The sequence below is a fragment of the Polypterus senegalus genome, chromosome 4 (assembly GCF_016835505.1).
Source record: "Polypterus senegalus isolate Bchr_013 chromosome 4, ASM1683550v1, whole genome shotgun sequence".
NCBI classification, from domain to species: Eukaryota; Metazoa; Chordata; class Cladistia; order Polypteriformes; family Polypteridae; genus Polypterus; species Polypterus senegalus.
Window position 1 is genome coordinate 217,349,295 of NC_053157.1, and position 22,028 is coordinate 217,371,322.

The 22,028-nt window shown below is 37.0% G+C and overlaps 1 pseudogene; it reads right to left on the reverse strand.

Annotated features, from left to right (window-relative positions):
- Positions 1 to 1,550: 1,550 nt before the first annotated feature.
- Positions 1,551 to 5,822, reverse strand: LOC120528804 (annotated as a pseudogene).
- Positions 5,823 to 22,028: the final 16,206 nt, after the last annotated feature.

A 22,028-nucleotide genomic window follows, 5' to 3' on the forward strand; every position in this document is an offset into this window, starting at 1 on the left:
AATAAGTCACCCTCGCTTCGCTCTTAGTTTTTTACCCTTCATTTAATCTTGTCTAGTGGCGTAAAAATTATAAAATGGAAGGAGGATTACACTGAGTATGGCTTTACCAAAACAATTAATTGATGGCAAATCGATTATTCATAAAGCTTCAATTGGTGATCTGTTTTTCTGTGTTAACCTCGTATTTTTTCATACTTCTTCTTAAACCAAGGGTGTGCGAGGGTAAAATGAAACGGGAAGCGCTGATCAATGTAATCGGTGTACCAGGAAATCATGCATTGACAGAAGCTCTCCTTTGCTTGTATTGCAAAGTGTGATTAAATGCGTGATTTTTTAACGCGTTACGGAGCACATGCATCAAAGCTTCTCAGCTGTGCTTGTGCTAAGAAAAGAAAACATTTTAAAAATAACGTAACACGATTGTCAATGTAACCTTTTGTAAGTAGTGCCTGGAGGATTCAGTGTGGAGAAACTGTAGAGACAGTGTGTGTATTAACTTGTGGATTTTTCTGTGAGTATTTGGTGGCAGCGCACAAAGTCGCTTCGTGAACACTGCATGCGTAGCTGCGGAGCTCAGAGCGAAATGAGGTGAATGGGAGGGAGATGATGACGTGACTCCCCACCCGCCTTAACTGTCAATCCCCCACAAACACAGTCTCTCGGAATTTGCATAAGCACAGCCCTTCACGTGCAATTTTAACTTAGTTACAAAGTGATCAAAACTCTCGTTTATATCCTGCATCCTCTCATTAAACTTGTATCCCGATACCCGTGGGCATGACAAACGCCAGCGGCAGCCTGTCTATGAACTTAATTTAAACTTTAGGTTTACACCTTGCTTTGTTTCCGAAGTAGCAGCACTCATGAATATGGTTGTATGTGTCACTCGCTCGCTTCTTATTGTTTTGCTGCCTTCTCAATTATATAATGCATGTTTTCTTCAGTGCTTTTGGAGGTCTTCCTGGTTTTCTACGACCGCGCTGACAGTTCACGGATTACGTGGGAGGCGTGATGATGTCACACGAAACTCCGCCCCCACGGCTTTCGAGCTCAACTCCATTACAGTAAATGGAGAAAAATAGCTTCCAGTTATGCCCATTACGTGTAGAACTTTTGTAAGGAAGCTGTAAGGAATGAGCCTGCCAAATTTCAGCCTTCTACCTACACGGGAACTTGGAGAATTAGTGATGAGTCAGTGAGTGAGTGAGTGAGTCAGTCAGTCAGTGAGGGCTTTGCCTTTTATTAGTAAGTGTGAAATTAAATAAAGTGGAGTACAAGTAAGGCAAAGTATAAAATATTTATTACACTATTTAAGTATCAAAAATAAATGTTTAATTTTAAGTACTCTTGATTTGGCTTTATTACCAGGAAATCTCTCTTTCAGAGCTCAGGATTTGATAAAACAGTCCAAATGTAACATAATATAAACAAGAACACATTAAAACATCTTCAGTTGTAGCTTAAATAAACAATAATCAAACATGTGGTTTCTTCAAAATCTCAAATATACAAATGCAGCAGTTATATTACAAAATGAAATAATAATAGTGCTAAAGTGTGTCCACCAGTGCAGATGGATGCGAGTTCTCAAGCTGTAGTGATTTATCCACATCTAGTGGACCCAATCACACCTGATTTAAAAACAGCTAAATCCTGGAGAATTCTGACCTTCTGTAAGGAAACAGAATTGTTCATGCACATCTTGGCATATTGTTAAGTATTATTTTTAACTACTTGTAAAATAAATTATTATGCAATCTATTTTGCAAACCTTCACAATCAAGGAGATAGTCAGCCCAGTAGCCTAATGTTTGTCCTTCTCTGAGTCTCCTGTTGCTCCCTGATGGACTTAGGTCAGGTTTGAAAAGTCCCTCAAGTTCAAGAGCAGTGACCTTCTTTTCTGAGTGGCACAGGACAGGGATCATCAAAGAAGGATGCTGCTGCAGTGCAGTCAAAAACTGAAGAGCTGAAAGACCATTTTTAAATCTAAAAAGTACAAAATACATTGTTACACTGCTATAAAGTGCTAATCACATAGTGTATGTGTATGGACAGTATATTAAAAACATGATTACTCCAGTAATTTTCAGCATCTAAGTTTTTAAGATTTTTCTGCTTCTGACAGAGTTAAAAATGTGTTTTAGTGTATTCAGTCATATTACAGAAACTTAATGTTGCTTTTGCATTTTTCCTTTAAACATGAGTCAATGAGGTATGTTCTTAAAGCCTTTCTGAGTTTCTGGTTTTAGATCACTTATTTTAGATGGTTTGAAGGCTCAAACAGCATGCCTGCCCCCATGTACTACTGTTGAAATGAGACGGGAATCGACTAAAACATTTTTGACCCTGACTCATCACCAGAAGCCCTTTTTGAAATAATATATGTTGAAATTTATTGGAACTGTCCTTCACTAATAATGCAGTAGTTGTAACTTGCTTGCTAACAACTGAATTGCAGACTGACATCATGTTTGCTTTGAACATGGCAATGTAACTTACAAAAATTGTAAGACTAGGATATGATGGTACCTGATAATTACGGTAGATAATATACCATCGGAGGTAGTCTGATACAATTGTTCTCTTTTCTTCAAGAGTAGCCACATATCTCAGACAACCAGCTGTCTGTAACATTGTGCTATGTTTTAAAGTACATTCTCGCAAAGCTTCGACAGAAGCAGCACGGTCAATCTAAAACACACAAAAAAATGGCATATACAGTATATACAATTTCTGTTCCATTACTTATCTAATTTAACCCTATATCTTGTACAATCCCAGAACAATAAATGCATTACTCTGTGTATGTTATCAAGGAAGTAATGATTTTCTCAAAGCATTGCAGAACCTAATAAATAAACCCTGTCCTACTATAGCATTATGCTTTTCCTACCTCTCACAAAGCTTTCTTTATTTCTTCTTCAGTCACATCATTCACTGTTGCTTTGAATGAAGGCTGGCCTGCAAGATACAGTACAAGATCTTCCGAGAGGAAATGTGGACCTGGGCTTCCATGCACAACTGATACCGCAATCATCTTTCCTGCCAAGAAGTACTCATCCTCCCTGAGAGCTATGAATGAAAATCATTAATATTTTAGAATTTTGGGTGATTTACAATTCGAACCACAATTCCAAATTGCTTTTAATGTTATTTCTACTGTTCCACACATATTTAGCAACTACTTTTGGAAACATACAAATATGTTTCATAATGCATTAAAATCAAGACAACCCTAAGCATGTTGTTGCTAAATATCTCTGGAACAGTTCAAGTAACAAAGTGTATCAGTGATGTGATATATAATTACAAGTCACAGATCTTAACACTATGTAGACATACCATTTGCATTGTAGACCAAGTAACGTTGTCCTGTTGGTCCATCAAAAATTGGTCGGCCTTTAAGATGGTTCATTAGTAGAGTTAGAAACTCTCGTCTTGGACCACCTGTATCAATTCCATCCTCAAAAACACCAGCATCATCAGTAAATCTGACCAGCCAGCATATCATAGGTTTCTGAATATGTTGCACGCTTGAAGCCTCGGACTGCTCCAACCCAGACATTTGACCTTGCAATGTTGAACCGGCTAACTCTTCCATGATCAATATGATGCGACAGCTTTGCAATGATATCAGGTAGTGTAATGTTTACCTCCTCTCTAGAATTACACAAGACTGAGTTACATTTGTGAAATGCCAGACAGTACACAGTTTTCTATTTTTTGCACAACATTGATGTGCAGTAAAGAGCTTCTTTCACATATTATCACAGAAGTAATTCAATCTTTTACCATTAAGTGCACAGAGAAAACCTATTGCTATTGTCAATAACTGCCAGCTTACATGGTGGTGTCTAATAAGTTCCCCAAATTTACAGGAACTGGCTCTTAATCCTCTTCTTCAACACATGGTGCATAAAGGTTTGTATATTTACTATAAAGAAATTACCATTCCTATGTTAAAAAACAACTACACCCATTTTACACTAAAACATTCTTCTTAAGTAATTTCCAACCTAAGTAAATCCCTGAAGTATTTTTTCTAAGTTAACCATTCTACAGATATTTTAGAATCAACTTGCCAGTTTATTTTTCATCTAATCTAAAAACGTCTACCAAGGGAATAGTGACATTTTGTCAATTTTTTTTGCTTACCTGTAGTAGGCGGACTTAGTCACATTGTATTCAGGTAGATCCAGAGTATCCTCAGTATCAGATATTACTATCTGAAAATAAAGTGACATGGGGAACTTAAATGTCCAACACAACATAAAATAAAACTGAATGAAAAAAATATTATGAGGTAACATTTGGTTCAATACTTACCTGTCCAGCTTGAATCATTGATGAATGTCTGGATGCATCTCTGAAACATGTTAAAATTGCTACTTTAGTACAACAAAGTATCATGGAGTTAAAAAAGAAATTTAAAATTAAAGTAAGTTATAATAATCTAGATAATTCTGCTAAATTTCACAATATTCTTACATTATTTACAGCTTCATATATTTAGAGCAAAAACTGTGGTCTCAACATATACTCAAGGGTCTGTCCCAAACACGTGATTTGATCATATTACCAGTTTACAGATTACTTACATTTCCAAATTGGTACTTACACTACATCTTCTAGTTTGTGTTTGGGTGTACTTTGGTTACAGTCTTCAAAAACATGAGGGAAAAAGCATAAAATTCTGAACAATATACAGCCTATATTATTCTTCTCTTACTACATAAATACTTATCAATGAAATGTTGCCTGCTGAAACATGGCAAGTTGTTAGTATTTCTGACAGATAAACCGGCTGAACAATAATCAAAATGATTCACATGTGTTACACCAAATGCCATTTAAAATGTAAATCCTACTGTTTGTCCAAGTACAATGCAGGAATGTATTTTCAAACTCAATTACAGACGTTACTAAGTAGCTAGCCTCTGTTGAACCAAAATATTGGCAAGCATTATGCACAGAACAGCTCTGGTTAAGATAATTAATACGGCCATTCAGTATATTGCTTTCCTAAATTATTTGTTTCATGTTAACTCACCACAGTGTCAGCCTGATTGAATTCAATTGTGCTCCTACTTGTAACAAAAATTTCAGAATCTGAGTCTGATTCTGAGCTAACATCCACTGCAGTTAAAGGAAACAAAATCAACACATTATTATGCATTATTAAGTACAGTATGTCACAGCACTTTGAAATATGTAAAAGTGCTAAATCATCAGATCCACTAACCTCTTCTAAAGTCTTTTTCAAGGCATATAAAAAAAGAGATCCTGCAATATGCCTTTCCTATTTCCTTTTTATATTCTGCCAATATGAATGGCCTTTCTGTCCCAGGCACATTGACCACCTCTGAGCAATCTGGATACAAAAGTATATATGGCCCTTCATCCATGTCCTTGTTAAATGTTCTCATTTTCTGGACAGCTAGTTTCAGCAGATCAGGCGCTGCTACCAGAGGGTCGGTAAATAACGGGAGTGTTTTCCCTCTTACTAATTTTAAATCACTTCCATTTGGCACCATCAATCCTATGTTTATCTGGATAAATAAAAATAAGCAGAATGAGTTTTCTGTAAATTATATATTTATAAGTTTGTTGCACAGAAAGTTAAACACCAAATGGGTCCACTGATTAAACAATAACTGACCCTGCAACCATTGTCTTGTATACATGACACAAACAGTTAAGCCACCTAACCTGAACTTGTCTCTGTTCTTGTTTTAGTCGTCTCTTTGACCCACAGCTAAAGGACTGTCTTTCTTTTGATTTGAAGTTTCTGTAGTCCATGAACTGTTTATATGATGGGCACGGTTGTTTTTCTGGAATGAACAGAATTGAATATCAACACATTATGGACAGAATAATTGTAATCATTTATGAACCATAAAATGTATTGATGTGTATTTAGTTCAGTTACTTCCACAATATTGTTTAGTATAATTACTCGTAATATGTGACCTTTAGTTTATGACCACTACAGGTAACACTGCTTGTTAAAAGATGAGATACAAAGGTGTGCTTCTATAAGTTTTTTTAACCAAAAAAAACACATACATCATGAATCTCTTTACATTTTCTTAAACTGCATAAATATACAGTACACTAGGAAAATCCAATCCTTTACCTGTTGTAAAAGCTATTTGTTAGTTAGTCAGATTATAATAAGTTGGTATTAGTATTTTGTTAGTTATGTTAAAATGTTTGTGTATATATTAGTGCATAGTCAATGGGAGGTTCTATTATAATCCCTACAAGCTAAATTGTAAATGGAATATTCTAATTATTTCTTGTCATTCTGACTACACACTATTTCATTTTATGATCTGCCTTGCAGTTGGTAAGGCATGGAGGGCAAACAGCTTCAAACCGTACTGACATATTAAAGTGAAGTCTATGTAAGTTTGCAATAGAAACGTAACAAGTATAGAAAGTAACTAATTTTTAACCAGAGAAAACTAAGACTGTAATTAGACCAAGAAGACACCTTCTTTCTGTGTTTGCCTTTTATTCTGCGTGTGTAATAACTTTTCTAAAATGTGATTTTTTCTTTTTCAAATTTTAAATAAACATTGTTGAAACAAACTTTATTGGACTGAGAAATTTCTTTTTGTACATGTTTGACTCATGCTGGATCCTACCTTGCCAACTGATGCTCAACCTTTGGAACCGAAAAGACGCAGCTATATCTGTACTTTGAAATGTGCTGACAATTGCTGAATGTTAAAAATAATATGAGACCAAATCATGTTTTATTTTATTAGGTTACAACCGTTACGAAAGTTAACAGTCCCAGTGGATGTTGCAGAAGTAATTAAAAAAAAGTAAATGACTGCATTAAGTACAACACACATATATACTGTATATCCCAACTTGCACAGAAGTTGTTTATTTGAACGGAATTCTGAATGACTCGTACTACATCAACTGAGCAATAATAATAATAATAATAATAAAAGCCTAGGATAGCTGGCTCTAGATAGCGTTAAGAGTCCACTTACCGGTACTTTGGTTAACATTGCCAGGTGGTTTAGACGTCGGCTGTGCATCTGGGTCTTCCGTGCGGGGAGCCTCTTTTAGGAAGTCTAAACATTTCCCACAAGAATAACAAAAGCGGGCTAACTGGCTAAAATGGTTTCCACAAAATGGACAAAACATTGTCGCTTGATTTATTGTCACAAACTCTGTTCAATGTTCCCTCGCAAAACAGTCTGAATGACACAAAAGGTCAGCAACAAGCACTTCCTGTGTATTGTATCTACCCTTTCCGTTTGATTTGCCGCTTGTAAATTTGTCTCGGGAGTTGTAAATTGTTCTCACTATTGTAAAATTGTTTTCTGAAATGTTAATTTGAATTTCCTTTGTAAATTTGTCTTAATGGTTATAAATTTGTTTTGTGAAATGTAAATTTGTTTTGCCCTTCTCGGCCACCGTAGGTTGGTGTAAATTCATTAACTTGTGCTGATTTTCAAGTCTACAGTATTTATTTGCCTCCAAGTAATAAAATTTTAACGTTAGGTAGTTCCATGCCACCTTCTGATATAGGTATTTGTAGAGTCACAATTTATTGCACAGACAGGTCAAATATGAGATAAACAAGGTTATCATGGGGTTTCTTGAAGATTTGTTGATGTATATAGGAATACCATTAAAATAGAAACTTAGGAAGAATGTTCATCATGAAAGTATGAATTCTCCTCAAAAAGGTGAGATGGAGGGTAGACTATTTGTTAACATCTTGTTTAATTTATTCCATGCTGTTACCAAAATTGTGTTAAAAAAGATCTTAATATTTACTTGTGTCTTTTAACCATAGATATTTGAACTGTTTTGATAGAATGATGTGCTGGAGAGTTCACTGGGAAAAGAATACTGTTATTCAAATAAATTTTGAGCCCAGATATCTTTTAAAATTTTGCAAACGCATTAAGGAATAATAGTACTCACCCACAAAATCTAACAGAGCAGAGGTCGTATTATCTTTAAATACAGAAAAGGCAATTGATAGCGTTGAATGGAACTATCCACCACATTGCTCAAATTCACTTCTGGCTTAAATATATTCTAATGGATAAAACTACTTAATACCTGCTCAGAAGCCAGTTTGTATTAACAGCATGAATTCAGACTACATGTCCCCTCTGTTACCACTGCTTTATATAATAGCGATTGAGCCATTGACTACTCATTTTGTAAATACATCAGAGATAAAGGGAATGATCAGAGGACAGAAGAAGACAGAAAATATCACTACACACAGATAATATGGTAATTTATTTATCCGACCCACAAATATCTAATATGATTGAAAAATACAGTATATACTTAAGAAATTTTCTCAGCAATTGTTTGGTAAAGTCAAAGGGGTTGGCTATAAAGGATGCCCGCTTCCTGGCTCTTTCCTTCTGCCTTCCCCTATGCCACTCAGCTCTGTACCAAGAAATCAGCTTTCTCCACAAGATGTTCCCTAGCTCAACCAATGGTTGGTATTTCTCCTTGCTGGCCTCACTGTACTGCTTCTTAAGGGACCTTACCTCCTGCCCGATTTTGTGAATCTTTCCAGCTATCTGGTTCATCACATATGGAGTCGTGGCTGTTTTATTATCAGCTATGCCAATTCTGTCCACTGCACAGCTAGCAATGAATGCTGTCATTGTCTATAGTCTTTGATCCATATCTTCCTTTGCTGTTCCTACTAGCACTCTGCCCACATCCTCATTGAACTGCTGCCAGACTGCCATCTCACAGGTCTGCAGCCACTTAGTCCTTCACCAAAGATCTGCATGGAGGCTCTGGTGGTTTTTCCTGGCAGTTTCTCCCTTCCCTAGCCAATCCAGTCTTGGTTTATCAAGCCATGGCTTCTGCTCAGGTGGTATTTATGTCTCCTCATTGGCCTCCTCTGCTGATCCAGAGACATCTTGAAGCCCCTTCTCCTGTTTTACAATTTAAAAAAGAACACCCTTGGGCATGTCGCATCTCAAAATGCCTTAATGTTTCTCGAGTCTGGGGGGCTTGTAACCAAAACTAATTAGGATATTATAAGCCACACATTTAGATTAAATTGACTGAGCTCAACAATGTTTCAATAAATAAAACACAATGTTTTTTAAAACATTTCATGCCTACAACACACAAACAGACCGTCAGGGCATGTTGCCTTCAGATGGCAATATCATAATTCTCAAGTTTTAATTGCAAAACATCACATATTAAATCATCTAATTAAACATATCCGATGCAAATAGTTTAATGAGCATTTTGATTGTCAGTATTTAGCTGTTAGGTAGCTAAACATTGAATATTTGCTTACTGGTTTAATTCCTGGTTTCAAAAATATAATATAAAAATTCCAAAAGGACATCAGCTGCATGTCACACATATTATCTCTATCAGTATACTGGCCAGGGCCCTATCTATGCTCATTTCAGTATCGGGAAATGTGTTTTTTTTCCTTTCTACCTTAAACCTGCAATACCTCCTTTTCAAAGTTCAATAAAATTTATTTTTAGCAAAGGTGTATGATTTGCTTTTTGCACTTTACCAGTATTCTACAACTCACATGGACTGACGTACTGTTGTCAGCAGATGAAGAAATCCCAGAAATGCTCACAGAAATACCTTTGTAAGTACTGTAATAACATTTTCAAAACTGTGCAAGACAACCATGTGCACAGTATGATAATTCAAGATTGTGAAACTGCATGCATTGCTGCAGTATGGTAGCGCAGTGAATAACAGAACTTTTCTATAACTGCAAAGTCCTGATTCTAAAGCTAAAGTCTTAAACTCTACCTGTTTTGAGTTTGTAGATTCTCTGCATATGTTTTCCTCCAGGTACTCACTCTTTCCACATCTCAAACATATATTGTTTAGAATAATGTGTGACCTCCATATAGGGTCATTATTTTCATATTTAAGGTGACCTAAAATGACTGGAAGTAGGTATATGAAAAGGATGGACTGGTGCACATTATGACTTCACTAGAAATTTGTTCCTGCCCTCTGTATAGTATTATTTGCACAGTTTGTATTTGTTTTCATGCTGTGTTTTGTTTGGCATTTATTACCTTTTTTGATTGAATCTTTTATTTGTAATTATTAGCTAATAATTTGTTTTTTATTGTTCAATTATTCTTTTGCATTTATTTTCTTCAGTTTTAAAAGTAGTTTCAGGGTGGACAATAATCATTTAGGTGTGCTGCTGTCTCGGCAGCCACCCGTGGACCTATTTAAGACCTCTGCAATGCCCTTAATCTAATGCCCAGAGCAATGGGTTTTCCCTTCTGTCTGTCTCTCATTCACACAACAGCCCACACACACACACCTTCTGTATAAAATCCAAATTGTAGTGAATCACAGAAATATTTAGCTTTGTGTTTATTTGCTAAGCATATAATTTCTATTTTGCTTACATTTCCGGTTTTGGGAGCTATTCTATACCTACTTACACAGTTTAAATTAGGTTTATTTTGGTAGAGTAATAGGAGTTTTAGAACATGGCTTTGCGAGTTTCCCATTTCCCCATCCTTGAAATGAAATTAGTTATTTTAAGTTTAGCTCCCTTTTCTCCTCAAGGTTGTAGGGCAACTTTACTTTTTCTGCAACAATTTTACAGAACTAAGATGTTAGCTTTGTGATTAACCGCCCAACTTTCAGGACAAGTGGGTTGCTTTAGTCTGGCATATGCCTTTGACCTACTGTATCTGCCTTTGGTGACCTTACCAACAGACTTTGTCCTGCCAGCATAGCTCTAGAAGTCACTAGGTCATGCAAGCTCCACCAGTTATGACAAGCAGGTAACTCACTGGGAAGATAAATATTTCTGCTTCAGGGAAATCATTTTCTTTTTTAACTACTTATTTCTTTTTTATATTCTTCTATAGTTTCAAAATTACTGGATGTAGTAAGTACTAATTAAAACTCACTTGCATTGTTAAAGGATAAGTTCAGTATTTTTAAAGTTATTCTCTTCACAATCATGGTATATATTAATTTAACACATGAAACTGTGTTCTAATGCAAAATATTTTGTATGAATTAAAAAAAAAAACTTTCCTGTTATTAAGCTTATTATGGTACTGGGGTTCAAATGTAAGAAACAAAGAAAGAAAGAAACCAAAAGCTTTCAACTTACTGAATATGTCTGTGTCTTGAGATTGTACACATATTGCAGAACAACACAGCAATGTCATTTTAAGAAAGAAAGATAAAACAAAAAGCAATACGTGAGATTCAGTCATTTCAATAGGAGACTAGCTGTATGCTTCACCTCACTACTTGTCTTCCTCCATGGCAATCTTCCAACCCCAATGTCGATATCCAGATGTGAATTCTGTAGACAATAGTCAGTGAAAAAACAGACACATAATCACTCATACATACCATAACAAACCATGATTTGAAAACAGGGTATGCATGTAATTTATTTCAAAGGACATATAGGATTAAACTTTATTGGCAATTAACAAGTATTACTGACACATTTCCAGAATTCAGTGTTAAAATAGGTAATCTTGAACAGTTAAACACACTGATACCAAACAATGCATATAAACAATGGGTGATCTATAAGTCCCTTGCAGACCCTGGTGCTTTGAGACAGAAATGACAGCTCTGCACTACCACTCTACCTTTGCTAAAACATCTGTGCTAAAAGTAGTTCTAAATGTCTACTTATAATGTCTGTTCAGTTCTAGACCATTGACTGCACACTACACATGTGCTTATTCTTTCCCTCACTATTTTCCACTAGACTACTGAGTCACACAAATGCACAATGTTACCAAATACAGGTGATATCTTTTCAAAAAAACATAATAATCCTTGTGAAATAATGCAATACATTTCTTTGAGTGACAGAAATAAGCGTTCTTACAATTCAGTATGTGAGTCACCATTAGGAGAGTGTCCATGGAAAATGTCAAAACTCCACCCAAGATGGCTTCTCTCCACATGCAATGTATCCTTTCTTCAAGAAAATAGTACCAAGTACAGTATTTGTGATCAAATCTGTTACTTCCAGTTTCTTTTCTTTGTCACAGGTATGCTTCAGAAACATGGATGGCATGCTATCTTAAATCAAAATATCTTAGATATTTTATTTTTAGGTAATTTTTAAAGTCTTTTGTTTTTGCATTTGAATTCCCAGTACCCTTCACTTGCTAAGTATTTTTTAATTTATGAAAAATGCTTTACTTTATAACAACATCTTATATGGAAAATTGATACATAACTGGGGCCTCATGCATAAACGGTGCGTACACACAGAAATGTTGCGTAAGAACGTTTCCACGTTCAAATCGCGACGTATAAAACCTACACTTAACGTAAAGCCACGCACTTTTCCACGGTACCTCATACCCTGTCATACGCAAGTTTTCCACTCGGTTTTGCAGACTGGCGGCACCCAGCGTCAAAGCAGTGCTACTGTTCCTGTGTGGTTAACCTTTATTTCTTAGAACCACATTTCTGACGCGGCTTTATAAATACACTGAAACTAACCGCATATTGTTTATTAGTGTAATGCATCTGATTGAATATAATGGCCCAGGGAATAGCCATAGTATTCCAAATACCATAACTGCTTTAGCGTTGTTACTCTCACTGCACCATCTTCTTCTTCTTCTTTTTCTTCTTTCAGCTGCTCCCTTTAAGGGTTGCCACAGCGGATCATCTTTTTCCATATTACTCTCACTGCACCACTCTGAGTATTTCTATCACTGTATCTGAGTTGGGAATCACAGCAGCAGCTGATCGGAAAGAGAATTATCGGTATACAGCATCAAGCACACGCTGCCAAAGCCACGGCAAAACGGTTCAAAGCCTTTCCTGTATGGACCTCGCGGTTCAGAAACAGTTTCATCCCAAGAACTATAAACGCACTCAATCAATTGCTCCTTGTAGACCTGTTTGTACTTATAAGTACAATCACCTCACTGTAAACTTGCACTACAGTTATAATATTACACAACCTGAGTCACTTTATAAAGCGCATATTTACATATGATAACGATATCATTTTTAAGATGAAATGCAGCAAAATATGTTGATTATATTATACAGATAAAACTTTAACTTCATTTAAATAATCTGTATTGTTAATAATTAAACATGTGAGGACACGGTGCCGCAGCACTAGCAAGTTCACATATTGTTCCAGCCTCGCGCTGTATATTTACTGAGGCTGAGGCTATTTATCCTTCACTGGAAGGATAGACGGAGAGAATAATTAAACACGTACTATGAAGATATTTCAATGTTCCTTAAAAGTTTTGAAGAATCATCGTTGTAAGCTTACAGACGGCTTAACGTCTATTACAAAGCTGATTGTGTGGCGATTAGGTATTTTGGGAAAGAAAAGTAATGACAGGAATTGGAGGTTAGTACGTTTGAAAGAGACAGTACTGCTACAATAAATTATTTTCTAACATCTTGTGTGAGACATGAACAATCACTGCGCCATCGTGTTCTCATGTTTAATAACATGCTTTCATTCCAGTCATCATGAAAATGATATCACGTATACATCTCAGTATTTTAATTATTCAGAGAGCTGTAATATCACAAATGTAATGGATTCTGTGTCCTGTCGGAGAAAGAGAAAGAACGGAAGCACGTAGTGATTGACACACAGAGCACATTGAAGATCAAATACAAAACAAAGCATTTATCGTGCTACTTTAGTTACAATGGGATTTGAGAAACTAGTAAATTAAATGAATTTAAGATGAAGTTTATGATGTTCTACTTTAATGACAAAATAAACTACGTGATTAAAGTGGAAATTTCGAGATTAAAGTTGACATTTCATGCTTTTTTCCCACTGTGTGCCTATTTTTTTGTCTGTAACCTAATAAGCTCAGGCAGTGGGCTACAACTCGTCTTTTCACGGCGACTTTGATATGTGACTTCTTTTTTATTTTGGCACTGTGCGACTTTGTGAACTTGAGCTTTCAAGTTTCTCCGACACGCTATGTCACTTGATCAACTTCCTTTTGTTGTTTATTCCTTTGTTTAAATCAACAAACAGTATGTTTTTCCTTTGCCTTCACTTGGTATTCTCTGAAATTCTTATATTTTCCCCCGTGCTTTTCCCATTGTCTTTTCACAGAACGCTGAGCTTAAGGGCTATTTATATTGATTTGCATATTCAAAGAGGCGTAATTCTGGGAGGAGTTTGGGCGGGACAGCACGTACGTGCACGAGCGTTACTTTTCACGCTGACCGGGATTTATGTAGCGGAAGAACGCGGAAGTTGGAATACGCACAGATTCCTGCATCTGGATTTTTCTGTGAGTAAGCATATTTCGGCTTTTGTGCTTATGTAATGTTATAGTGCGATTTCTATGCACGGCATTATGCATGAGGCCCCTGGACTGTGAAGTAATAACGTTGTCTTGAAAAATACAAAACAGATTTGGCTATTTATTACAGAGCCCTATTCAGGATTAATTTTTGCATTGGACCTAATACTGCAAGGATGGATAATGTGCCCCCCCATGAACCTGAACTGTATTAATAAAATTTTAAAAATTAAAAAAAATAATGAGTGAATCCTACTCTCCACCACACTACTTGGTAATGTATTCAACATGTCTATGCTTCTTTGCATGAAGAAAAAACTCCCTAACAGTTGTGCAAAATCTGTTTTTAACAAGATGCCAACCATGTCTCCATGATCTCTATGAAATCCCAGTCTTCTTATTGAAAAGAATTAAACCTATGCTGGAATCCTTACACAACTATGCTCACTTTGTTAACAACACATTAGCTTTAAGTGAATACTGAAGTAACAAGTGTAATACAAACACTCATTCTAACAATGCATACACAAGCCAAACAAAAAATATAGAAAAAAGACAAATGTCAAGCCATTTAAACCGTTCTGATATGATAGCACTGGCAATCAGAGATGCCCATAGAAAGCTGTACTGCTTTTGCTAAGTGCGCCATTGTCTTGTGCTACTCTCTGAAGTCCATAGTACTCTATTGTTCTTGAATGTAATGAGTTCATATTATTATAGAGACTCTTCATACCTCATTGTGTTATTCCTGCATTTCATTGTCCTTTGGGTTTGAGTTGTTGCATAGTTTAGAACGCTACAGTAGCTTACATTATCTACCACTGAGGCAGTATCATTCCCTATTAAGGGTGTTACAATCTGGACTGATACCACAGGAGTACCTGCAAGATCATAAAGGGTCAACAAAATATCCCAATGTGGATTTTGTGTCTCTAAAGTGCACAACATTTTTTCCTGTGTTTTAAAATTTCAGTTTGGGCTTTTGTAGTGAGTGTGCGTACATAATACAGGAGAGATACTATTGGTGACGGTCTAAAACCTTTGCTGACTCTCTGTCAGGTCAGGTCAGGTCGGGTTGGGGTGAACTGTACCATATTACTCCAATCTGAAAGTATTTCAGGTAGGTTGCCAGCAATGTCTGAGGTCAGTAAAAAAGTATCCTTCAAGTGCAATTGCATGGGAAACAATAGCTTTCAAGTGTCCTCCACAAATAAAGCTATTTGATATAAAACTATTGGATCATTGTCAAAGTACTCCACATTCAGGTTGCTAATATTGTCTTATTATACCACACTGTGGATATAAAATAAGCAAACACATAGTGGCCGAAGTCGTGAGTCTGGCAGCCTCCTTTATTGCATCATGCCATTTCATTTAGGTGGACTTATATTATAGAGCTAAATGTCTGTGGCCAATCCCTCTCCAAATCATCCTTAAACGAATTGGTTTTACAAAAAGCCCTACATTTTAATCCCAGACACTAAACATGTTCATTTCTTGGCTTCCCAATGTATTCATTTTAGCTTAGTGTGTCTTATGTTCTATCAAAATTGCTTGGAACTTCTTATCTGCAGTGTATACTGTAATGATTATGTTACATATCCACAAATCTTCAGTGCCATGTCTGTAATGAATATATGAGTGATAAGGTGCTATATGTGAGGTGAATATCATGTCTGGTTTTGGCTGCACAGCCATTATCAGTAAGAGCATTTGCGAGGGATGTGTGACACTACAAGGGTAAGTTGGACCCCTCAAGGATGAAGTCTTGGTGCCACAGCCCAACCTGCCAAGTTGTTTTGCCTGCCTAAGTGAAAGTCATCCCTGATGGAGGATCGCAGGAATCGTGGGAAAGAGGGGTCCTTTCATCGGATTAGTGCTATTTCAGCTGTGGAATGGCCAAATGGGGGAGGCAACTTGATGAATGAGGTCTTCAGGACTCTAAACAAATCCAAATCAAATTATGTGGCATCATCTACTGTTAAATTCTAATCCGTACTTCTAAAATGTTTATTTTTATACTGTATTGAGGATTACTTGTGTTCTGTTCTGTGTATTGTATTGTATTGTATTCACCCCCTTCTTTTTGACACCCACTGCACACCCAACCTACCTGGAAAGGTGTCTCTATTTGAACTGCCTTTCAAGAGGGTTTTTTTCATTTTTTTCCCTACAAGGGTTTTTTTTTGGGGGAATTTTTTCTTGTCTTTTAGAAAGTCAAGGCTGGGGGGGCTGTCAAGAGGCAGGGCCTTTTAAAGCTTATTGCAGCACTTCTTGTGTGATTTTGGGCTATACAAAAAATAAATTGCATTGTATTGTAAGTCTTCCTAAACTGGCACAAGATGCATAAGTACCTGCACATAACTTGATACTGTGCACTGTAAGGCATTCTTAGAAAAAGCAGTTTTACTAAAGTCTGCAACCATAGGTAAAGCATATAAAGCATATACAGTAAGTTAAAGGTATAAAGCTACTAAGGCCAGCTTATGGTATATAGAGACACAAAAATTGGCAAGATGTGTTTTCCAAGGTAAAACATTATGAACAGCAATTGTGTATAGCAACATTCAGAGATCACATGTAACACATACATACACACACACACACACACACACACACACACACACATACACACAATAATATGGTCAACTACATAACACTATGCACATTGGAATTGTATCAGATATTCTCCAGAGACTGATACAAACTCACGATGAGGTAAAAAAAAAATCACATTTTGCAATGTGAACTTCTCTATTGCACAACACAACTGTGCCAACATCTTTCATTACACCATGATGTTCAGCAATGCATTGTGTTTGCTGCCTTAAGATAACAGAGTCTATAGGAACAATAAGAAATACAATTGAATAAAATATCAGGCTGAAATTACCAACACATTCCTAAAAATACCATATCATACAAACCCACTTAAAAGCACAGCACCACCACCACACTGACAATATGACCAGCAGATACCAGAAGCAGCAGTACTCATTATTCTCATTATTGCCATGACACAAGGTAACAACAACCCCTCCACAACTGCATCATCATACTGTGCTACAGATCCACACCAAGTACTGGTGTCCATTGTAGTCTGGACTGAACTGAACGGGGGGGAGCCTCATGTTGACAGAAGTCCATTGAAAATATCAGCTATAACTGCAAGTTTAATATATTTGAAATGAAAAAATAAGTTCATATACATTTTATGAACTTGTAATACATGAAATACATTATATTTTCATGGAGCACTGAACTACCCTGGGGTCCTAGGTACTTGTCTACCCTTGCCTAATGGTTAAATCCACCCCGCTTTTGATTTGGTGGCATTGTCTGACATGAATGCCAAAATGTGGAATTCAGATTTTTCCTTTTATTTAAATAATTTAGAGGAATCACACACATTCATTTTCATAATCTTTCCTTTGGGTCCTTATTTCATTATGTCACGCGTGTATAGCTCTCCCTTTATGCTGTGTGGGAGGAAGTAAAACGTAGAGCATCAAAATATAGTTATTTAGCTGGTATCACTGTGAGTGGGACCCAAAACCAAATACTCTGAGTATCACCACTTCTTTGTTTCCACTTCAGCCACTGCTGGAGTAGCGACGACTTAATGTCCAGCATTATCTCCTCACCCATATACAGTGGATTCAGAAAGTATCCAAACCCCTTCACTTTCTTCACATTTTATTTTGTTGTAGATTTAATTTTAAATGGTAAATTTGCCATTTTGCCCATCAATCTACACTTTAATAACCTATAGTGAGAAACTAAAAACACATTTTCAGAAAGGTTTGCAAAGTTATTAAAATCAAAAACAAATCTCTCATCTACACATTTAAAATTATTCAAAACTCCAAATTCTGGTCAGATCGATCCTTCATGCTTTAATTATCTTTGAGATGTGTCTAGACTGAATTCCGCCTAAGTAAACTGAATTTAGTGGACACTGTTTAGAAAAGCGCACACCTGTCTGTGTGTACAATTCATACTGCATGTCAGGACTAAAAACAAGCCATGAAGTCCAAGGAGTTATCTGCAGACCTCCACGATTAAAAAGTGCTGAGACATAGATCAGGACAAAGGTGCAAAACCAAATTAAAGCTGACAATACCATTTATAAATCATTCACACATGGAAGCAAAAAGTATGCATGCTCTTAAGCTGGCTCACTCTCACTTAACATCCAACTGTGATAACTTGAGCTTGTGAGCAAATCCAAGAAAAAAAATCATTGCATAATATTTTTACAACTAAACAGAGGTGCTCTTATTTTAATTGATGCTACAAAGGGAGTCAGAGCAAATACAACAGGATAACTAAAGTATATTATTTTCTTTAGACTTTAATGGAGTGCTTTTATCAGTATGTAACAGTATGCAGTGCATGCGTTGACAAGAGAAGCTCAATGATTATCCAGTGCATATAATGGCTAGAACCACTGAAAGGCGCCACAGATCTGATAGTAAAAATGTTGGCCTCAAGTCTTTTTCATTTCTCCAATTGTTAACATTTAATATTACAAAAAAATGCACAGTGGCCCAAAACTTGAAATGAGAAATTAAGAAGAACATATACAGTATCTAAATAGTGCAATTCCAGGGACTGAGCTTCCTAAAAAATAGAAATTATTGCTGGTGTCACTACCATAAATAAATACAGTAACATGGATTGCTCATCATTTGTAGCAAGCTGATTAACTTATGAACTTTAAATTAAATGACAAACTTGTTCAGGTGTTTTAATGAGTGCTAATTAAAATAGATAACGTCCCAAGAGCACGTTTTCTAGCTGTTCTAAGCCATGTCAAGTAAAAAACCAAGTGGATCAAAAAACCCAAGCTAAACCCAGCACCCTACTAGATGCATGAAACAAAAACAGAATAGTTGGCCCAAGGTGAAGCACACCAACAGCACTCGCCTGTAACACCTGGGCATCTATGAACTTAAACACATAATATGACAGATACATTGAAGATGTTTTGGCACTAAACATTAAGTACTATAAATATGTTATATAAATTTGTCTCGACCGATTAAGAATGTATCCTTCACGTTTAGTAGCTTGATATGTAATTAAATCATAGGTGTTAATAATAATTTGGATGATTTTAGGGAAAAGCCTTAATATTTTAAAGAAAGTTGCTTCTTCATTTGAGTTGAAGGGGAACTTACATTTTATCCCAAAATTGCTTAGCTTAGAGAACGGGGCAACACCTAGGCTACAGACCTGTGATCTTCACGTGCAGGCTGCTTTCTATTTCACCTGTTATTTTTCAGTAGCTGCTTCCAAAAATTCTGTGATCAGAACATATTTCAGATAATATTAAAAACTGTTATACAACAAAACCAAAATAGCTGATAGCCAGCCAATAGACATCATAATTAGACTGGAATTAAAGTCAGATCTTCCATCATTGGAATCTACATTAATATCTTAAATTATTGAAGTTTAGAATGCTGCAAACAGCTCTGCACATCCCCCTTATTCTTAAAAATCGGTACCAGCACACTTCTTCTCCACGCCTCAGGAATCCTCTCACTTTCCAATATTCCATTAAACAATCCATGGCTATCTCTCCTAAACACCTCCGTGCTTCCACAGGTAAGTCATCTGGACCAACGGCCTTTCAATTCTTCGTCCTCTTCACAGCTGTCCTTACTTCCTCCTTGCTAATCCGTTGCACTTCCTGATTTACTGTCTCCACATCATCCAACCTTCTCTCTCTCTCTCATTCTCTCCATTCATCACCCTCTCAAAGTACTCTTTCCATCTTCTCCACACACCCTCCTCGCTTGTGAGTATGTTTTCATCTTTACCCTTTATAACTCAAACCTGCTGCACATCTTTCCCAGCTCAGTGCCTCTGTCTAGTCAATCGGTACAGGTCCTTTGCTCCCTCATTAGTGTCCAATCTCACATACAACTTATCAGACGCCTTTTCTTTAGCCTTTGCCACCTCTCTCTTCACCTTACTCCTTATCTCCTTGTATTCTTGTTTACTTTCTGCATCTCTCTGACTATCCCACTTCTTGTTCACCATCCTCTTCCTCTGCATACTCTCCTGTACTTTCCCATTCCACCACCAGGTTTCCTTTTCCTCCCTCTGTCCAGAAGTATCACAAAGCACCCTTCTTGCTGTCACTCTTACTACTTCTGCTGTAGTTGCCCAGCTGTCTGGTAACTCTTCACTGTCACCCAGTGCCTGTCTTACCTCCTTCCTAAACTCAACCTTGCAGTCTTCCTTTTTCAGGTTCCACCATTTGATCCTTAGCTCTGCCCTCACTCTCCTCCTCTTCTTGATCTCCAACTTCATCCTACAGACCACCATCCGATGCTGCCTAAATACACTTTCCCATGCCACCACTTTGCAGTCTTCAATCTCCTTCAGATTGACTCTTGTGCATAGGATATAAGCTACCTGTGTGCATTTTCCTCTACTCTTGTACATCACCCCATGTTCCTCCCTCTTCTTAAAATACATATTCACCACAGTCATGTCTATCCTTTTCGCAAAATCCACTATTATCTGACCTTCTTCATTCCACTCCTTGACACCATACCTACCCATCACCTCCTCATCTCTTCTGTTCCCTTCACCAACATGTCCATTGAAATCTGCTCCAATCACCACTTTCTGTCCTTAGGGTACACTGTCCATCACTTCATCCAACTCACTCCAGAAATCTTCTTTCTCATTCATGCACAACCAACTTGCAGGGCATATGCACTAACAACATTCATCATCACCCTCCAATTTCCAGCTTCATAATCATTACTCTGTCTGACACTCTTTTCACCTCCAAAACACTCATACTGTTCCTTCAGAATAACTCCTACCCCATTTCTCCTCCCATTAACCCCTTGTAGATAACTGTAACAAAATCGCTTCAAACTGCTTCTGGCCTGAATGCAGCTGAAGTGGCATATGTATCCCGCCAATGCTGGTCCATGCTATATTCGATACGTTCCAAGGATTGTAGTGGAAGCACTTGTCATGCCATCTGGCAGTCATAGTGGAAACTACGTCTGCCTGATGGAAGCGAAGTGTTGGCGTGGCCGTGCATGTGGATTTTGGCTGCTAATTTCGAGGAATTGTCCAAATTTGAGGAAAGTTGTGCTAAGATAAAAATACGTACCAGCTTACTGTTTGCTTGTGTGCTATATTCAAATTAACAATCTCCACTTAATTTAGCATCTGCTTGACAGTAAAAACATAAATAATTTCTTTTTTTATATAATTGTAAAGAAATTTAGGCAACAAGGGGTTAACAGCATGACAGAACAATCTGAATCCACCTCCGATCCACCTGGCCTTACTCCCCTTCCATTTAGTTTCTTGCACACACAATATTTTAAACTTCCTTCTCTCCATCATATCTGTTAACTCTCTCTCCCCTTACCAGTCATACTGCCAACATTCAAAGTTTGTACACTTAATTCCACTTGCTTTACCTTCCTCCTCTCCTCCTGCCTCTGAACATGTTTCCCCCTCCTCTTCTCCTTCTTCGGCCAACAGTAGCCAAATTTCTGCCAGCACCCTGTTGACTAACAGTACTAGTGGCAGCTGTTGTTAACCCGGGTCTTGACCATTCCGGTATGGAAATTGGTATTGATGTTCACATATTGATCTGGCAAAATTTTACACCGGATACCCTTCCTGACATAACCCTCCCCAAGGTTACGTGAGCATGAGCAGGAACACTCA